Below are 22,027 nucleotides of genomic sequence, written 5' to 3' on the forward strand. Positions count from 1 at the left end.
CGATATAACATTGACATTACGCATTTGCTCCAGTTGCAGCGTAGGCTGTGATCAATGTAGATAAATAGATCAATATAGATAAACACAACTATGCACAGCTAAAGCACTGAAATTCCAGATGAATAAAGAGCCATTGGTGATGCCTTGGGATAACAGAGAAGCTACAAGTCACATTTCAGTAAATGCTTTCAGTCTGTGCCAGCACAAGAATAAGAGACATTCATTGAATACTTACCATGGTGCTTTCACCTTTGGTTTGCCTTCTCCTACAGGAAGCTGGCGGTAATCTACAAAAATTTCACAGCTTTCTGCCAGCAAATACTCAGGCTGACTGTCATAGTAGGATGATTTATAGAGGTCAGAAAAGGGGGACTGTGTCAATAAAAGGATGTTACAACTTGTTCTGCTTTGCTTATAATAATATGTAAAGGTCCTATAAAACTTTATTGTCTTGATGTGATTTAAAAAAAAAAAAAAAAGGCTTTTTTCCCCCTTATTGTGATTTGTCATAACTTGGCCTTTTCATTGAATAGAAGCCTTGGTCACCAACGGGTAGTAAACTTCCACCAATCACGTCAATGTTCTGTTCTGCACTGAGTAACAGTTACATCTGATTGGTTGCTATGGATCATGGGGGTTTTACACTTTCCATATTAAAACGTTTTCAGGGTTAGTGCTATATTCCCTTTGCGTAACTGCCAAATATATGTTACATCATTCCAGTTTCTGGTGTACTTTATTACTTACACATGTTGTACTCATAAATGTGTAGTATTTGAAAAGGGCCCTTCAAGTTCCAAACCAGTAAAATGATCAGTTTGATTGCAGGACCACAGCTCGGTATAACCAATCTCCTGTGGACGATTCAACCCATTGGCCCAGATTCAGGTAGCCTTGCGCTTTTTTTACGTAGGCGCAGGGCACCGTTTTTGCCCTGCGTCCATGCAAATTTTCTGCGCTACCCGCGATTCACGGAGCATTAGCTCCGTAAATTGCGTGGGCACTCCAGCAAAATGCCCGGCGTAAGCGCGCGCAATTTAAATGATCCCGTAGGGGGCGGGAATCATTTAAATTAGGCGCGTTCCCACGCCGAGCGTTGGGCGCATGCTCCGTCGGGAAACTTTCCCGACGTGCATTGAGGTAAATGACGTCGCAAGGACGTCATTTGCTTCAAAGTGAACGTGAATGGTGTCCAGGCTTCAGTCGGCGTAACGAGCTCTCTGAATCAGGAGAAGTCGTTACGCCTGCGTAAGTAAGCAATTGCGCTGCGTAACTATGGTTACGCAGACGCAATTGCTTCTTGAATCTGGGCCATTGTGTCATGCATCACCATGCTTTGCGTGATAACGTCATACTACTGGATTCATTAAAAAGTCATAAAGTGTTATGCCCCCTACACACAATCACTTTTCGGCATGAAAGAAAATGACATTTTTCATCATGAAAAAAAAACCAAAGTTTTTCCAACTTGCCCACACACCATCGTTTTTGAAAAATGATGAACAAAGCGTGGTGACGTACAACACGTACGACGGAGCTCTAAAGGGGAAGTTCTATTCGCCTTTGGGCTGCTTTTAGCTGGTTACTTGTTAGTAAAAGACGATTTGCGCTTTTTAGTCTGTTACAGCGTGATGAATGTGCTTACTCCATTATAAACGGTAGTTTTACCAGAACGAGCGCTCCCGTCTCATAATTTGCATCTGGGCATGCGCAGGTTTAAAACGTCGTTTTAGCCCACACACGATCATTTTTTACAACTCAAAAAACAACATTTTCAAAAATGACATAAAAAATTTAAGCATGTTCGAATTTTTTTTTTGTCGTTTTTCAGAAGACGGAAAACGATATGAAGCCCACACACCATCATTTTAAATGTCGTTTTTAAAAATGTCATTTTATTTCATGCCGAAAAATGACCGCGTGTACGCGGCATAAGTGTAGTCTTAACCACTTTAAGAGCGGGCCTATTTTTCAGACTTAGAAAAAAATGTGATCACAATATACGCGCCCCAATGACTCACACCGCTGCGCTTAGGACTAAATACAATGGGAAGCTTCACAGCTGCTGTTTTAAAAGGTGAAATGTGACAAAGTATATATAACGTGTTCAAATAATGAAATGAAACATAAATTATATATAAACAGCGCTAATGTGTGTATGACCCACACAGTGAAGTTACAAAAAGCAACAAAATGTGATAAATAATAAATATAAACAAATGAGCAAAACCCGTGATTGAAAGTGTTCATAAGCAAAAATAGTTCATAAAAAAGCAACAAGGAAAAAACTTTTTCTCTCTCTCAAATGTGAAATCTTCAAAGTAATTTTTTCAAAGAATTCTTCCACCACACCCGGTGTGCAAAGTGATTCCTCCACCAATAAAATTGGCCACTCACCAGAACGATTTGCCTGACACTCTCGTGTTTCGGCACAATAGCATGTAATGATTGTTCAAACCATTAAGCGAGCTTCCATTCCCAACCGTGTGATAAATAAGATCCTCATAAATAATGAAGAAAGCATATAATAGTGTGATAACATAAAACCAGTTTTAATGACACACCACATAAAAAAATCTGCAAATAATGCACTCACAAAAGGCCAAAGTAAAACTTGTGAATCAAAACAAAGCAGAACTTCCTCAATATTGTATGGCTGATGAACTACGGTCACGGCGGACCCAAGAAAACAACCAGGTATCTCTCACCACTCGATCCGCGCTGTGTTGGTAACCCACAAAACTGGCGTGAAGCAAAAAACAATCGCTGGTCACTAGCGAAATAAGCCACTGCGATGGCCTCTCACGTTTGGTTTGGATGGTCAAAAGTCAAACTGTAGCCACGCCCCCGACATGTTTCGTCATGTAATTGACTTTTTCAGACTTGCTTATAAGTTAAAATCATTTTTTTTTTGCTAAAAAATTACTTAGAACCCCCAAACATTATGTATTTTTTCTAACACCCTAGAGAATAAAATGGCGGTTGTTGCGATCGTGGTGATACCTCACATGTGTGGTTTGAATACCGTTTTCAATTTGCAGGCACTAATCACATATACGTTCGCATCTGCACGCGAGCTCCGTGGGGCGGGGCGCGTTAAAAAAATATAATTTTTTTCTTATTTATTATACTTTTTATTTTTTATAGGGCTATGGAAATTAAATATTAATTCATCGATTAATCTACTCACCTCTCCGCCGGCTTCTGGGCCTTCAGGGAGTTCTGTCCGAGATCCGGTGACGTCACGGTCACCGGCGGGGCCTGCCGTGTCCATCTGAAGGGCTCCTTTGCTGTGCCTTCATATCTGCATGCCGGCAGGACCTCACTATCTGCCACACACAAGGGCTGTTACACTTCCCTCTATCACTTCCCTCTATCAACCTGGGATTCTACAACCATCCACTGGGAGTTGTGATAGTTCCCTTCACAGGACATCTACATGCCAACGGACTGATGTTAACCTCTCCTCATCTGGATTCAGCAGTGGCATCGTTGTACGCATTTTTATACCAGTATCATACTTAGCTACATGTTTTTATGACTGCTGTTGGTACCGTTTGGTATTACTCGCATCATTTTTACAGTTTATGTAGCTACATCGATTTTATCTCCAGTGCAATATTTATTTGGTTACCTACTTGAAGACTATAAAAGTTTTAATGCTATTCCCATCGAGCGCTGCCTTTGTGTGTTTTTTGTATTCTGCTATCCATTTTTCCAGTGGTTGGTAGCTGCATTGGCAAGGTGGAGATCAGCTAAAAGTAGTTGGATCTGTATGTGCGTTATAATTAATCGAAATTAGTCGATTAAAGAAAAAAAACGATTAATCGAACACAAACATTTTGATCAGTAACAGCCCTAATTTTTTACACTGTACTTTAAAAAAAAAATGGTGTCAATTTTATTCATATTACAAGGAATGAAATCATCCCTTGTAATAGAAAAAAAGCATGACAGGGCCTCTTAAATATGAGATATGGGGTCAAAAAGACCTCAGATCTCATATTTACACTAAGGCCTCGTACACACCACCCAACATGTCTGATGAAAACAGTCCGTGGACCGTTTTCATCGGACATGTCCGCTCTGAGATTTTGGTCTGATGGTTGTACACACCATCAAACCAAAATCCCCGCGGACAGACATTGCGGTGACGTGGCGGTGACGTTGACGCCACCACGTCCGCAAACCAGGAAGTTCAATGCTTCCACGCATGCGTCGAATCCATTCGGCGCATGCGGGAGATTTCTGTCCGCTGGTTAGGTGTACTAACCAGCGGACATGTCGGACGGATGGGTTTCCAGCAGATAAGTTTTAAAGCATGCTTTAAAACTTTTGTCTGCTGGAAACCTGTCTGCTAGGCTGTACACACGGTCGGATCTGTCCGCTGAAACTGGTCTGCGGACCAGTTTCAGCAGACATGTTCGGTCGTGTGTACAAGGCCTCAGATGCAATAATAAAAAAAAAAAAAAAAATTAAAAGTAATTTCGCGCAATGCACGGCGGGAAAATTCGAGACGGAGCATGCGCAGTACGAACGGCGCGGGAACGCGCCTAATTTAAATGATCCACGCCCCCTACATGGATCATTTGAATTAGGCGGGCTTGCGTCGGTGGACTTTACGCTACGCCGCCGCAAGTTTACAGGCAAGTGCTTTGTGAATCAAGCACTTGCCCGTAAAACTTGCGGCGGTGTAACGTAAAGGAGATACGTTACGTCGCCGCAGTTATACGAGAATCTGGCCCTATATATATATATAAAAAAATGTTTGGGGTTTAATACCACTTGAAACAAATGGCTTCCATGATTACTTTTACTAAAGGTGAAAATGCTAATACAAGCTTGTCCCTTGCTGTTTGGAAAATGCTGTTAGTGCACTGGCAAGACATTCAGGTGAATGCCATCCTTCAGACACAATGTCTGTCTGTGGTTTGGCCGGTAACCCTGAATTCCTGAGATTGTGTTGTCTTTGCTACTCTTCGACCTTGAAAGATTGGCATGTTAATACCCAGTCTGTCCTCAGGTTTCCTCTTGTAAGCTAAGTATAATGTTTAATATGTAGAATTTCTTTCATTTTTTTTTTCAAGAAACATATAATGGATTCCAGGTTCTTCGTACTCTGATGCCGCGTACACACGATAATTTTTCGGCATTAAAAAAACGATGTTTTTCGGCATGTAGAAAAACAATGTTTTTTCCAGCTTCGTCATTAAAACGACGTTGCCCCACACACTATCGTTTTAAAAAAATGCTCTAGCAAAGCGTGGTGACGTACAACATGTACGACGGCACTATAAAGGGGAAATTCCATGCGGATGACGCCACCCTTGGGGCTGCTTTAGCTGATTCCGTGTTAGTAAAAGACGATTTGCGCTTTTCTGTCTGTTACAGCGTGATGAATGTGCTTACTCCATTATGAACGGTAGTTTTACCAAAACGAGCGCTCCCGTCTCATAACTTGCTTCTGAGCATGCGCAGGTTTTTAACGTCGTTTTAGCCCACACACGATCATTTTTTACAACCCTGAAAAACGACATCGTTTAAAACGTCATTTAAAAATGCAGCATGTTCGAATTTTTTTTTTGTCGTTTTTCAGAACCTGAAAAACAATGTGATTGCACCTCGTGAGGTATTTCCACGAACATCAGAGTGAGAGCAATAATTCTAGCACCAGAGCTCACATTTAAAGTGGAGTTCCACCCAAAAATGGAACTTCCACTTTTTGGAATCCCCCCCCCTCCGGTGTTACATTTGGCACCTTTCAGGGAGGAGGAGGGAGCAGATACCTGTCTAATACAGGGATTTGCGCCCACTTCCTGGCATAGATCACTGCAGTGATTGCAGAGACATACGCCACTTCCTGTGCCTACACTGTCCTCCCCTGCTGTCTTCTGGGAAACACACAGGTCCCAGAAGACAGCAGGTACCAGTGAGGACATTTAGCGTGACTCGCGCATGCACAGTAGGGAACCAGGAAGTGAAGCCGCAAGGCTTCACTTCCTGATTCCCTCACCGAGGATGGCGGCGGGGGCAGCCGAGAGCCGAGCGATTGATCGGCTTCGGCTGCCGACATTGCGGGCACCCTGGACAGGTAAGTGTCCATATATTAAAAGTCAGCAGCTGCAGTATTTGTAGCTGCTGGCTTTTAATATTTTTTTAAGGCGGGCCTCCGCTTTAACTGTAAACTGCTAACCTGTAAAGGATTTTAAAGCATAGCCTGTAGAGGTTTCTAGGTACCATAGTTTGTTGTCATTTCACAGACATGAACATTTTTAATTAACATGCTTGGTATCTATTTACTCAGTGCAACTTACTCTTTTATAATTCGTCAAAAACCGGGGTTTATTTTGTGTGCACGAAAATGCATTTAAGTGTATTTTAAGCTGAAAACTTACGTTTGATAAACGGCTATGCAAATATCTTGTGACATAAAAAAACTGTAGCAACGGCCATTTTATTCTCCATGACCTCTGCTTTCAGAAAATATACCAAAATTTGGTCAACCCAATAAACCTTAATGCACAAAAACACGCTGCTGATGTGCAGCCCCCTGGAAGTGTTGGAGCTGCATTTGAGGGCCTCAATTATTTTCAAGTTGACCAACACAAGTCTAACCCTTCCCTACTACCCCCCCCCCCCCCCCATTTTCAGACACCGGTCCAGGGATTTAAAAAACGGGTGCCTTACCGTGGGGGATTGCGGGATTCGGTACAGCGGGAACGGGGGTGGGGGGGCCAGGGGGTTGGGTTAGGGATTCCAGCACAATCTATTATATCATTTTGTTGTGTGGTGCTGTGGTGTACCCCATAAGAACATACAATCCTCTGTGCAACAAACACTTGTTTACCTCTTGACATACTGTTGTATATTTGTAACAAAATGTAAGAGTTAGGCCTCCTGTACACTGCTGCTGGTTGACAGACGTTATTTTCAACTGTTCCTGAACTCTCCTCTATGTTATCTTATCAGTACATGTACACAGGGTCGTTTATAGTAATTTCTAGGCAGTTGAGTTTGGAGGCTTTTTTTGGAACGCCAAAAAAGGCATTTCAAGCGCTAAACGCAGTTAAACACGATAACTCGTGTTTAGCCGCGTTTCGTTTACAGGCATTTTCCTTTTTTTAAATGCTTCTAAACGTGACAAAACGCAGCTAAACATGGCAAAGCGGACGTTTTAAACGTGGGTTACTATCTGTCAAGTTAAATCATTCAGGAGAGGTTGTAAAAACGTCCCGTGTACATGAAGCCTTATTGTAAAGCTGAATAAAAAATTTGCCTAGTTGCACATCTTTGCAGTTATTTGCAGACATGTTTTTGCAGGCACTGCCCATTCATTTGAATAAGCTGCTGTACCTGCAGGAAACACGGGGTAAAAAAATCCCCAACCCTTTTTTTTTTTTACAAACAACGTGGTGTTTTTATAGAGAAGAGTGAAGGCAACGTACAATATATGCAGTGGCACAATCATAACATGGTATATGGATATACAGGAATGGAGTCATACAGTAAACAGAAAAGAGCAGTGTTCTAAGTACACTATCACAACAATGCAGGGATTAGGCAAGTAAGTGCACGGATCTAACCAATATGAATGCGGAGCCCAACATCTGGAGGGCACGTAGGCCCAGCTGAACGCGAGGGGGAGACACAAAATAAACATATCATAGAAAGCATCAGTTAATTATTCCATTACAGGTAGCAGCGTTACCCAACCAGTCGTCCCACTTCTTGCCATACTTTGCTGGGCATCCCCTGTGGACGTATATTTCTTTTTTGTAAGGCAGGACCTGGATGATTGCCACAATCCATTACTGAATTGACGGGGGCATAACCCAAAGCCACTTTCTCGCTATGAGTAGTCTAGCAATAAAAAGCGATTCCTGGAGGAATAGTTTATGAAATTTATCTGAATTTGGGTCTGGGAATATCCCCAGTAAACATTGTTTAGGGCATAATGTCAGGGGAGATCCCATCTCATCATGTATGAACCTGACAATCTGGGTCCAGTAGTCCTGAATCACTGGGCATTACCACAACAAATGAAAGAAAGTGCTGGAAGGGCTGCTGCACCTGGGGCACAGGGGACTACAATTAGGTTTTTATTTGGCAAGCCTGGTCAGGGTCAAGTATGATCGATGCAAGATATAAAGCTAAGTGAGACGGTCAGACAACTTGGTGGACACCTTTTTACAGGCATCAAGTGTGTCTTCCCATTTGTCATCCTCCAGTCCGCCCACATCCCCAGACCACCGATCCTTCACTCTGTAAGCCAGAGATGCCGCAGTAGGGCGAAGAAGGGAATAATAAAACACTGATATGAGTTTGCGGGAGTCTCATCCCTTTATAATACATAGGGTATCCAATTGTTCCAAATTGGGGGGGGCATCATGGAATTGCGTCTGGAGAGCGTGGCGGAGCTGGAGGTAACGAAAATGCATGGAATTAGGGACAGCGAACTCATCCTTAAATTGTTGAAATGATTTCAGGACAGTACCATGGTAAGCATCTGACAAGTATTTCACCCCCTGATTGAGCCAGAGGACATGATCTGGTACAGTTGACAATTCAGGTAAACAAGGATTATCCCATAGAGGTGTGTGAAAATGTGTAGATGGCACCTTCAGTCTACGCGTCACCACATTCCAAATCCTACAATGGTTGTATAGCAGACCCTTGCAGGTGCCTCGTTCCCATTTGTGTGTAAAGTCTTTAAGGAGAATCTGGAATGGGTGGGTGAGTCCCGGGGAGCAAGGAGAGCAAATTAGTGCTAAGTAACGGTCTTTGTCATGTTTATCCAGGTAAAAAAAATGGGAGAGCTGTGCCGCAAAATAATAGAGATTAAAGTCAGGCAAAGCAGCACCCCCCAGGTTAGTGGGATTCATCTGCGTTTGCCAGGACAGTTTATGCCGAGCTGTTCCCCAAACAAATGAGTTAAGGATGGCTTCAATAGATTTAAAAATTCTAAGGGGTAAATAAATTGGAGCGTGCCAAAGAACGTAGTGGAACTGGGGAAGGAGAACCATTTTGATTAGGTTCACACGACCCATCACGCCTAGGGGTAATTTGGACCACGTCTGAGTTTTGGCTTTCAAGTTTTCTATCAGAGGTTTTATGTTCAGTTTGACAAAGTCCTCTGGGGAGCGGGTAATCATGATACCAAGATACCTCTTGGAGCTGACTCTAAGGAGCGGGGAGGAAGCTTGAAGTAAGGAAGGGACCCCGATATCTATGGGGAGGATTTGGGATTTATCCCAATTAATTGTTAGGCCGGAACATGTACCAAAGTTTTGGATGGTCTCAAGGGCTGTCTGTAGAGATGGACCCGTATCGGCTAAGTATAGTAGCATGTCATCCGCATAAAGACTAATTTTCTCCTCCAAAATTCCACATTTTAATGAAAGAGGCGAGGGGTTCTACTGCAAGAGCATATAGTAGGGGGGACAGAGGACAGCCCTGGCGTCTCCCCCTCGAAAGGGGAAAAGGGTCAGATATCCGTCCATTCACCAAGATTCTGGCGCAAGGGTTCCGATACAGGAGACGGATCCACCTAAGAAAGCGGGGTCCGAATCCAAATTGTGTCAGGCATTCCCAGAGATACTCCCACTCGACTGATTCGAACGCCTTTGCGGCGTCAAGAGACACCACAGCTCTGGATCCCATCTGGTCATGCTCGGCCTGTAGGTTCATATGTAACTTCCGTAAATTATAAGCTGTGTTTTTGGCCGGCATGAACCCCGTCTGATCCGGGTGGACCAATGTAAGGATCACTCCGTTCAGACGTAGCGCCAATATTTTAATGTCAAGTTGGAGCAACGAGATTGGGCAATATGACTCGGGAAGTTCCAGGTCTTTACCAGACTTGGGGATAAGTATGATATAGGCTTCACATATAGATGGGGGCAGGGCTCCTGACTTAAATATGTGAGAAAACAGTCTAGGGTGTCAGCATAGGTTTTGTAGAATTCTAGGGGCAGACCGTCAGAACCAGGTGCTTTAGAGGTGTTGAGTAAGGACATCGCCTCCATTATTTCATCTTTGGTGATGGGGGCTCAAGTAAGTCCACCTGGGATTGTGTAAGTGTGGGTATGTCGATACCCCTCAATAGAGTGGCAATTTCCTCCCTAGTTTTATTGGTGGCGGAGGTGTAGAGAGATGCGAAGAACGAACGAAACTCCCCAGCCACCTCATCAGAGTCCGTCAGCAAACTCCCACTGGAAGTGCAGAGGGAGACCACCGTTGGAGGCTTATGATCCGAATGGGACAAGTAGGCCATAAGGCGTCCCGCCCGCTCTCTGCACTCTTATGACCTCTGTTTATTGTAAAAAATTTTCCTCTCTGCTCTTTCAAAGTGAAGACTGCTCACCACCCCCGCCTGAAGTTTTAATTGGTCTACCGCAGAAGGAGATGGGTCATTAGAAAATGCTCGCTCCGCAGCAATCAGAGATTGCTCTGCCTGCCAAACCACCCGAGACGAGGCCCTGCGGTACCTAGAAATGCGTTGAGACAGAAACATACGGGCATGAGACTTAAATGAGTCCCGAACCACCTTGTGCGGTGTCAATACCAACATATAGCACAAAATAAACCTGTATTAACACACTGGGGTGTCCGGCCTGGCAGCGCCCACTGCCTAAAACAGCGGCCGCAAACCTAAGACGACCAGACCAGGGAAACCATACTTGCGCAAAAAAATAAACAGTACAATTGAGTAAACTGAAGTCCGCGAAGACTGTCGTATCTAGTGGGATGATTAGTCGCTGCAGAGTGAGCAGCAGCACGAGGAGTGAGACTCCCGGGTAGATGTCTCCAGGATACCCAACACGGGGAACATAGCAGGATTTTAAAATGTGAGTCCACGTCCCAGGTGTCATAACAGGCTTGAACCTGCCAAAAGGGACATCATCGCAGGGCTAAGGCATAGGTATGTATGCGGGACTCATCAGGAAAGCAGGGGAAAAGGAGTAGACCGATAAAGAGGGGAAACAATGAAATCAACACCCCCAGAGTTCGGCAACGGACAGGGTGAACAAGACAGGTGGAAAGTCTCCAGGGGGGATAAGGGCACTTAGGCGAAGTACAAAATGCAGGGAGGGAAAGGGGCAGAAGGTTCAGTACCTGCAAAGGAGACAGTCCGGGGCTCCAAGGAGAGTTCAACTAGTAGAAGGTAACCGGAGCAGTCTCCATAGCGTAGGTCAGGTGCAAGCGACAGACAAATCCTAAGACGGGTCCACGAGCAGGAGCTGCTCTATTCTCCATCCAGGCAAAGACTGCCTCCGGTGTGTCAAAAAAGCGTGCCAGGTCCTCCCCAACCACACGGAGCCTGGCCGGGAAAAGCATGGCATAGGCGTAATGGCGGACCCTCAGCTGGCACTTAGCTTCAGTGAAGAAGGCTCTTTTTTTCTGAACCTCAGCCGAAAAATCTGGGAAAACACTGATTTCGCCGTCTTTGTAAGGGATATTGTCTTTCAATCTGGTAAGTCGGAGGACAGCGTCTCGATCGCGGAAATTGAGCTTCTTGGCAATAAATGTCCGGGGTGGTGCGCCTTGGGGGGAGGCTTGGCTGCCAGCCTGTGGGCCCGTTCTACCACGAAGGATGTAGAAAATTCTGCCCGGCCGAAGGAGGTGATTAATAAATTCTCCAGGAATGAAGGGGGGTCAGATCCTTCCTCACCCTCAGGCAGGCCGACAAAGCCCAGATTACACCTTCGGAGGCGATTCTCCATATCGTCTTGCTTGACCAAGACCATGGTGAGTTGATGTTGAAGGCGCTCAGTGGAAACCTGTAATGGTGGGACCTCATCCTCCTCGCGGCTGATGCGGGTCTCCGTGACCCTCTCCCGGAGTTTCTGCAGATCTTGACGGAGCAGGGAGACGTCTATTTTTACCTCCTCGATTTTGCCCATCAGGGTGCTCTTGCAGTCGCATATAGCCTCCAGTACCCTGGTATCCCGATCAGCTGGGGGAGAGGAGTCAGCGCCATTTTCTTCCTCGGCCTCCTTCTCCAGGTGCCGATATTTGGCCAGCTTTGCGGAGGCATCCGACTTCATTTTCGGTGGTGACATGTTACCCGCAGAGGTAGGGTACAAGGTAGCCCGATGGAAGGTGGCTAGTGGTCAGATTTAGCCCTAGGATAGGTATAAACGGATATATGGCAAGCGGAGCTCCCGTTCAGCACTCCTCACACCATGCCGGTCCAGGCCATGCCCCCCAACCCTTTTTTAAATCCGCAGCCACATGGAACCATATGGTTTTTGAGCACCATGCAGTTTCATACACCTGAAAATGCCCTCTGACTTCAGATTCGTGTGGGCGCTAAGAAGAATTAATGGCACCCCTGCTTGTCTGCTAAAGAACCGCTCATGGTGCTTGCAGGTCGGGAAACGCATGTGATTAGCACATGTTCCCCAACCCGCATATGTGTAAACCTAGCCTTAAAAATAATCACTGTAAAATCGTAATAGTAGAATTTGAATGCTGATACATTTCATACAGGAAATACATGACAGATGTAATTAGCTGCATGATGTGCTTTCTACCTGCTATTGCATTTATTTGTGTATCTAGCTATGATATTTCTGTGGTCAAAAGTGACATATTATATGGCCATGCATAGACACATGATTCACAGTGTAAATTAAGTAGAGTAATACTGTCTGATTGGCAAAAACCTGCTAATTGTTACACACAGCTGTGATATATTTTATGAGAACTGGAACAAAAAAAGCGCTGTTGCCAGTGGAATGAATTAAACTCCTTGAATCCTATGAAACCTGATTAATCTGCGTGTAGGCAGGTGCCTATGTTATTTTGTGTTCTGCTGCTTTAAGTTTTGGATAATGCATGGAGGGGGTTTATGTATTTTGTGTCATGGCTTCTCCTGCATGTGTGTCACTCCCCGTTCTTTACAGAGGAACTGGCCTTGTAGAGTGTGCATTGTGTCCGATTGTAGTGGTATCTCAAGCGGTTTATCAAGACCTGTCATGGGATGGAGTTTCCATACTTGCCCGAGTCTTTACTGCTGACTGTTGAAGCTGAGCAACAAGAGATCTATCACCAAGCAGTTTGGGAGTATTTGGGTGTTTCGCACCCACTGGACAGGTCAGTCATTTTACAAATTGGTCGAAAGCACCCCACTGCAGGTGTGTGGGTGAGTCTCCCAGACCCAGCATACGTGAATATGTGACTTGATTTACCTTTATTATTATTTTTTTACCACAACCTGTTTGTTGTATTAATAAAGGTTAGCGGATGTAAAACCATGCATGTAGACATACTTAAAAAGCGGGGTATGCCTGTATACTGTAAGCTTTTCTTTTATGTGTAGTTTTAACTTGTATGTCTTTACATTTATGAGTATATACTATAATTCTATTTATTTTTAATTTTTTACATAGTTAAAAACTGTATCAAAAGCACATGGGCGTATTTAGGTTAACTGTGGGTGGGGGTGGGGGAAGATGCCTATGTTATATTATCTTAACTTCTGTTTCCTACTTAGTGGCAGGGTCTCCATCTTAAAGCCCACTGTGGTACAGAACTTACCCAAGGACAGAGCCTGAGGTCATGCTATGCAAGACCTTATGAAGTGAAGTACAGCAGCTTCCCTGTATGCCCAAGGGCAGAATATAGTTAAAGGTGAAGAGTTAATATGCGAGACAAGCTTGTGGAGTAAAGTACTTGCTCAGTAAAGAAAGTAAGTCAAGGGCGCAGGATCAGAGTGTACAAAGATTTAATTAACAAAAAATAGCAAACTTACATAGAAAGAACCTGGAGTCCACCGTGAGAGCAGAGGAAAGAAGCTGAATCACTGTGGTTACACAGAGAGCCAGTGCTGACAGCTCTGGAGAGACAGAGACCACAAAGTGAATGGAAAAAAAGTGGCGTCCCGGCTGCCACTTGAGTACCTCACACCAGTACCGTTTAGAGTGGGATGGAAAGGGAGGACTGCTAGGCGTTTCTTTTACTTAAATCTCTATAACACCCGAATAGCTAGTCCTCTCCTTTTACAGTTGTCTTTGCTTGAAATGTCTGCTTTCTTGTTGGGTTCTGCCTGTCTACTGCCCATCTTGTTTCACAATTTATTGGTTTCCTTGCATGCTTTGCAGCTTCTCTTCTGCTGTTTAGTTTCAAGCTCTAAGGACTACATGCTCCATGGTACCTTGCTGCCAGCAAGCAGTGATTCTTGTACTGACTCCACCTTCTGAAACTCCTCCTCTCAGCAGTACCACTTTCACAGAAACCCTATCTGTGTGCAGTCCTCCCCTGAACATTTGGAACACTGGACTTTTTTCTATATACGGTAGTATATAGTGAGCGTACAGTACTTGCTTAGTAATACTTTATCAAAATGCTTCAGACTCCATGCACACTGGGCTTAAAAAATGGTCTGTTCTCTCGGGAGAAATGTTTGTTTTTCTTTTCTGTCTCTAAACGTTAACTTTAAAGGGGTTTTGAATCTTTATGTTTTTTCCCCTTAATGCATCCTATGCATCCTACACGCGATCACGGGACACCGGCGGACATCGAGTCCCGCGGGCACAATCACGGAGCTCGCGGCAGGGGGACGAGCGCCCACACGGTGGAAAATTTAAAGTGACGTATATTTACGACGATTTGCCTGTTCGTGCCATTCTGTCGACGTACAGTTGCAATAAAAAGTAATGTATGTGAACCCTTTGGAATGATATGGATTTCTGCACAAATTGGTCATAAAATGTGAAGTCACAACAATAGACAATCACAGTCTGCTTAAACTAATAACACACAAAGAATTAAATGTTACCATATTTTTATTGAACACACCATGTAAACATTCACAGTGCAGGTGGAAAATACTAAAGTATGTGAACCATTGGATTTAATAACTGGTTGAACCTCCTTTGGCAGAAATAATGTCAACCAAACGTATCCTGTAGTAATTCTTGACCATTCCTTTTTACAGAACTGTTTCAGTTCAGCAATATTCTTGGGATGTCTGGTGTGAATCGCTTTCTTGAGGTCATGCCACAGCATCTCAATCGGGTTGAGGTCAGGACTCTGACTGGGCCACTCCAGAAGGCGTATTTTCTTCTGTTTAAGCCATTCTGTTGTTAATTTACTTCTATGCTTTGGGTCGTTGTCCTGTTGCAACATCCATCTTCTAATGAGCTTCAGCTGGTGGACAGATGGCCTTAAGTTCTCCTGCAAAATGTCTTGATAAACTTGGGAATTCATTTTTCCTTCGATGATAGCAATCCGTCCAGGCCCTGACGCAGCAAAGCAGCCCCAAACCATGATGCCCCCACCACCATACTTCACAGTTGGGATGAGGTTTTGATGTTGGTGTGCTGTGCCTCTTTTTCCCCACACATAGTGTTGTGTGTTTCTTCCAAACAACTCAACTTTGGTTTTATCTGTCCACAGAATATTTTGCCAGTACTGCTGTGGAACATCCAGGTGCTCTTGTGCAAACTATAAATGTGCAGCAATGTTTTTTTTTGGACAGCAGTGGCTTCCTCTGTGGTATCCTCCCATGAAATCCATACTTGTTTAGTGTTTTACGTATCGTAGATTCGCTAACAGAGATGTTAGCGTATGCCAGAGACTTTTGTAAGTCTTTAGCTGACACTCTAGGATTCTTCTTCACCTCATTGAGCAGTCTGCACAATGCTCTTGCAGTCATCTTTACAGGACGGACACTTCTAGGGAGAGTAGCGGCAGTGCTGAACTTTCTCCATTTATAGACAATGGCCCGGATTCAGGAAACACTTACGCTGACGTATCTTGAGATACGCCGCGTAAGTGTACAGATGCGCCGTCGTATCTATGCGCTTGATTCTTAATAGAAGATACGCCTGAAATGTGGCTTCATCCGACCAACGTAAGTTTCCTACGCCGTCGTATCTTGGGCGCATATTTACGCTGGCCGCAAGGAGCGCTTCCATTGATTTACGCGTCGAATATGTAAATGACCTAGATACGCCGATTCACGAACGTACTTGCGCCCGTTGCAGTAATCTACGCCATTTAGGTAAGGCGTACGTCCGACGTAAAGTTATTCCACATATAGGAGGCGTATCCCATGCAAAGGTATTGACCACGTAACAGCCGTCGTATTTTACGTCGTTTACGTAGTACTACGTGAATAGGGCTGGGGGTAGGTTACGTTCAGTGATTCAACGTATCTTAGCTGTTCGTTCCGACGTGATTCGGCCCTTCATTTGCATGGGGTCACGCTTCATTTAAATGGATTACGCCCACTTCCTTCCTACTTTGAATTAGGCGGGCTTACGCCGGCCAATTTGGGAGCGAGTGCTTTGTGAATACTGTTCTTGCCTCTATGTTACATCGGCGTAGCGCATATGAGATGCGCTACGCCGGTATAAAGATGCACCGATCTACGTGAATCTGGCCCAATTTGTCTTACCGTGGACTGATGAACAGCAAGGCTTTTGGAGATATTTTATAACCCTTTCCAGCTTTATGCAAGTCAACAATTCTTAATCGTAGGTTAATCAAAGGTGAGAGCTCCTCATTCACATCAGGCAATGCTTCTTGTGAAAAGCAATCCCGGAACTTTTTTTTTATAGGGCAGCTGTAACCAACACCTCCAATCTCATCTCATTGATTGGACTCCAGTTGGCTGACACCTCACTCCAATTAGCTCTTGGAGATGTCATTATGCTAGGGGTTCACATACTTTTTCCACATGCACTGTGAATGTTTACATGGTGTGTTCAATAAAAATAGTAACATTTAATTCTTTGTGTGTTATTAGTTTAAGCAGACTGTGATTGTTTATTCTTGTGACTTAGATAAAGATCAGATCACATTTTATGACCAATTTGTGCAGAAATCCATATCATTCCAAAATGGTTCACATACTTTTTGTTGCAAATGTATATGTTCGTGACCCGGTTCTTAAGTGGTTAAGATGAGTTTTTCAGCTGTAAAAAACGTTAAAAATGCTGAAAATGCAGCTATTCTGCGTTTATTAGCATTTTTGAGCCAAAAGCTTTTGTGGCAGTATAGTTTTGCTAAGAATAGCTTAAAAAACCCAACAGCTTAAAAAAACGCTACTACAAAAACGCTGCAAAACTCATTCTACAGCTACAGCTTTCTACAGTTAATGCTACTGGTGTTTTTATTAGGTCCAGTGTGCATGAGGCCTAAGGCTCCTTTAACACAGGAATGGACAGCATCCAGATCACTTTACTTGTCCGTTCCCAGCTGTACTAGGGGGCAGTGTGGTGCACGATTTTTCTTTTTTGAGCAAACTTTATTTGAAGTGTACAAAACATACACACATGCGCTGCTTTACAGTGCCATGCGATTATGTACAGTGCTCTGCGATATAATGCATTGTACCGCAGCATGCTGTGGTGCAGCCCCGGGCTGCATTGCAGTGTAAGTGAAACACACGTGAAACTATTTAGCAACTCAATCTCAATGTGTGAATGAGCCCTAAGGGCCAGATCCACAGTGAGAGTACACCGGCGTATCTACTGATACGCCGGCGTACTTTCAAATTTCCCGCATCGTATCTTTAGTTTGAATCCTCAAACCAAGATACGACGGCATCTGGGTTTGATCCGACAGGCGTATGGCTTTGTACGCCTTCGGATCGTAGATGCAATACTTCAGCGTCCGCTGGGTGGAGTTTGTGTCGTTTTCCGCGTCGGGTATGCAAATTAACTATTTCCGACGATCCACGAACGTACGCGCGGCCGTCGCATTCTCTTACGTCGTCTCTAGTCGGCTTTTTTCCGGCGTATAGTTAAAGCTGCTTTTTTGCAGCGTATAGTGAGATTTGCCATGTTAAGTATGGCCGTCGTTCCCGCGTCGGAATTTTAATTTTTTCTTTTTTTTGCGTAAGTCGTCCGTGAATCGGGATGGACGTAAGTCACGTCTAAGTTTAAAAAATGACGTCCTTGCGACGTCATTTCGTGCAATGCACGGCGGGAAATTTCGAAACGGAGCATGCGCAGTTCATTCGGCGCGGGGACGCGTTTCATTTAAATGAAACACGCCCCCTAATCGCCGATTCTAATTCCGCCGCCAGAAATACACTACGCCGCAAAATCTTTGAGGATTCGAAAGAACGGCAGGTAAGGTACGGCGGCGTATCTTATCTCTGATACGCTGCGCCGATCTATTTGTATGTGGATCTGGCCCTAAATGTGGATGGACACATAGGCTAACATACAGGGGCGTTTAGAGGCAGAAAAATAAACCCCTCCAGACGCCCCTAACAGCAGCATTAAAACCGTCCAGTGTGCATGTGGCCTAAATGGTTGCAGCAGTGCGGGAGATCTCCAGCATTGAGATGCAGGAAAGCATGAAAAAAGTTGAAAATAATATTTTATAATTAAAAAAAAACAAAAGCATGGTAGCAAACTAAATGCCATCCAGTCAGGGTTTACATCTCCACTACTTTGACATGCAAATATTAGCACTGGAACATAGAAGAAGCCATGAACCTCCATGCGTTTTGTGTTTTGTAATTGACCTTGACTTTGTTGGGTCATATAGATTTTTTAAGTAGAGCCATATGTTTATGATGTCATGAGCGGCACAGACGTTCCAAGGGAAAAATGTGTTTGGCACAATGAGACTTTTAGATCTTTCAACATAATGAATGCTTGTGTAAAAAAAATGACTTGGTCAAAAATCCAATCATAATATAGCTTGTGCAATATAACATGTGTATATTGTACTGTTTTCTATGGGTGATGTACAGCAGGGTTCTTAAGATCAGACGGTGAACCAGTTTTCTACTCTGATTAATTTATGTAAAGATAATTATAGTACAGAACTGCTGAGACTTTTTTTAAACTAGTTGTTACCATAAGCTGATTTTCTTTTTTTTTATCTGGCAGTCAGTGCAGACATACCAAACAAACATTCCAACCATAAATAATGACCTTGTATAAGTGGCATGTAACTCGGCACATGCCAATGTTAGTAAAAGTCTACATTTTTGTATATATTTTTATAAGGGTCTGTATAGATTCTACAAAGATCCTAGGCAATTTCTACCAAACACGTACACAAAAACTATATTTTGAATATTTTGGAAATGATTGGGAACATGAGAATGGGAAGGGGCACAACGGGTATATAGAATGTGGAGTTTGGGATTTGAAGTCATTTTGTGCACCCTATTTTGACAGTTTGGGAAACTTTTAAAGGGATATTAAAGTCAAGTTTAAAAAAAAAAACGTGTTATACTTACCTGCTCAGTGCAATAGTTTTGCAAAGAGCAGCCCAATCCTCCTCTTCTTGGGTCCCCCGCTGGCGCTCCTGGCTACACCCTCCTTCCCAAGTGCCCCCAGAACAAACAGCTTGCTATGGGGGCTTCTGAGTCGCTGCTCTGTGTGTTTATTCAAACACAGAGCCACGGCTCAATGCCACCACCTATCTCTTCTCATTGGCTCACAGGCTGTAATTAACCGAGACTCTCGTGCACATCACTGGATCACAATGTGACTCAGTTGAGTATTTGGGGGGTTGCTGCACACAGAAGTTTTTTTTCCTTCATGCATAGAATGCATGAAGGTGAAAAACCTTGCACCCTTTGAACCACTTTAAAGTGGATGTAATCACTTTAAAGTGGATGTAACCACTTGAACCACTTTAAAGTGGATGTAAACCCGAATATTTTTTTATTTTTTTTGATGTCACAATGTACAGCATAAGATTTCCTATCATCTGTGCCCAGTCTTGCCACACAGAGTTAATCCAGCTCTGAGCAATCCTCTTTTATTGTTCAGTGAAATAAAACAGATTTACAGAGAAAAACCTTAGTCTGTTCCGCCCCCTTGCTGTGAGTGACAGGTTATTTACATATCTCATGCACTAGCCTGGAGACAGGCATTATTTTTTAATTCCCACCCCCACTCCTTTTCTGAAGTTATGTGGTTACTTTTCTGGATTTTGACTGGATGTTAGTGATCATAGCAGAATTTAGTGTAAGGAATACACAGGAAAAAATGCATGTTGACAAGGAGAGTGTAGAGGAGGGCGGGGAGTCTACTGACATCACGACTCCACCCACAGAGCTCCAGACAACAGATCCACCCACAGAATCTGCAGTTTTTCAGTTTTTATAACAGACAGAGGGGAGACATTTGACAGGTAAGGCTACATGCAGAAGGCATGTCTATCCTTATAGATCAGCACTATGGCAGTAGTTTAGAAAGGATGAGAGTGGGTTTACATCCACTTTAAGGTAATGCAGTTTATAATAATATGAAAATCAAAGCTCCCAAAAATACTATTAAACTGTTGTGCCACTATCCAGTTTGTACAAAGTTGATGACTTTAGCTTTATTTTTTTTTTAAGAAACAGCTTTCCTAAAGTTTTTATACCTGTTGTGGCTTCTATTTCCGCTGGTCAATTCAGGCTTTTTACCGCTGGATAAAAAAAAAATCCCACGCTCCATTTTGACAGCAGTTTGCCTATTAGGCACAAAAATACATATAATTTAACAGCTGAATTCACCCCCCTATAGACACTGAACCAGATTTACCAAACCTTCAATGTAGTGAAGCCATGCAGATTTGCCGATCACTACCTAGGAGTAGACAGAACAGTGGGAGAGCAAAGGAAATGTGAAGTATATGCTGCTGGGAGGCCAGGCTTTGAATTGAACCTGCCCTGTATGAGCAAAGCACATGTCCACTTTAAAGCGGAGGTTCACCCTCAAAATTAACTTTTTCGCTAACCTATCTGTAGCCTTAATAAAGGCTTGTAGCGTTGTCATTTTTTTTTAATGTGTACACTTACCTGTCTTCAGCCGCACTTCCGGGTCTTCTTCCTTGCGGGGAGTGGGCGTGTCACTCCTTTTCCCCAACGGGGAGCTCTGCGCAATGTCTCCTGGGAGTGAGTGTTGATCCTCCCAGGAGACGATTGACGTGCGGGTCAAGCGCGTCATCGCCTTCTGAAAATATCCGACGGGGACTCTGCTCTTTACGGCGCTATACGGCGCCTGCGCCTGCCGTGTAGAGCTGACTGCGCAGGCGCCGTAAAGTGCCGAGTCCCCCTCGGATATTTTCGGAAGGTGATGACGCGCTTTACCCGCACGTCAATCATCTCCTCGTCGTCTTAGGAACGCCTACTCCCCGGGGGAGCGAGAACCCGGAAGCCGGGTGAAAATGACAAAAAAACGTAGATACAGCCCGAAAAAACAAAAAAAAATCCAGCATACTGTTGATGTCAGCAGTATGCTGGATATAACAGTCTATAGATATTTTGGGGTGAACCCCCGCTTTAAGGGGTTGTAAAGGTTTATTTTTTATTTTTTTAAATAACAAACATGTTATACTTACCTCCACTGTGCAGTTTGTTTTGCACAGAGTGGCCCTGATCCGGCTGTTCTGGGGTCCCACGGAGGCTCTCGCGACTCCTCCCTGCAATAGCTAACCCTCTCTGGGAAGCTCCATCCCGAGGGGTTTACCTTGTAGGCGCACCCCTGTGTCATACAGTCGGCGTCCATAGACCGCATCATTGAATTTGATTGATGGAGGTTAGGAGACTGGCGAACAGAAAAATTGTAAGCCCATGTTTAAACCCTTCTCCACCCAACATGCCCAGTTTTTGTTTTTGCTAATGTCCTAAGAGTTTGTACACCTTGGGGTAGATTCACATAGACTTACAACGGGCGTATCAGTAGATACGCCGTCGTAAGTCCGAATCCCCGCTGTCGCAACTTTAAGCGTATGCTCAAACTGAGATACGCTTAAATGTTGCTAAGATACGACTGGCGTAAGTCTCCTACGCCGTCGTATCTTAACTGCATATTTACGCTGGCCGCTAGGGGCGTGTACGCTGATTCACGCCTAGAATATGTAAATCAGCTAGATACGCCGATTCACGAACGTACGCCCGGCTGTCGCAGTAAAGATACGCCGTTTACGTAAGAGGTTTTCAGGCGTAAAGAAAAACCACCAAAAACATGGCGCAGCCAATGTTAAGTATAGCCGTTGTTCCCGCGCCGAAATTTGAAAATTTTACGTCGTTTGCGTAACTCGTCCGTGAATGGGGCTG

General features: G+C 44.0%; 1 protein-coding gene across 2 annotated transcripts in view; it reads left to right on the forward strand.

Annotated features, from left to right (window-relative positions):
- The window catches only part of FNDC3B (fibronectin type III domain containing 3B), a 443,125-nt gene that overhangs the window by 190,353 nt on the left and 230,745 nt on the right, over positions 1-22,027 (forward strand). The window lies entirely within an intron of this gene.

This window comes from Rana temporaria, chromosome 4 (genome assembly GCF_905171775.1).
Source record: "Rana temporaria chromosome 4, aRanTem1.1, whole genome shotgun sequence".
In the NCBI taxonomy this organism is placed as follows: Eukaryota; Metazoa; Chordata; class Amphibia; order Anura; family Ranidae; genus Rana; species Rana temporaria.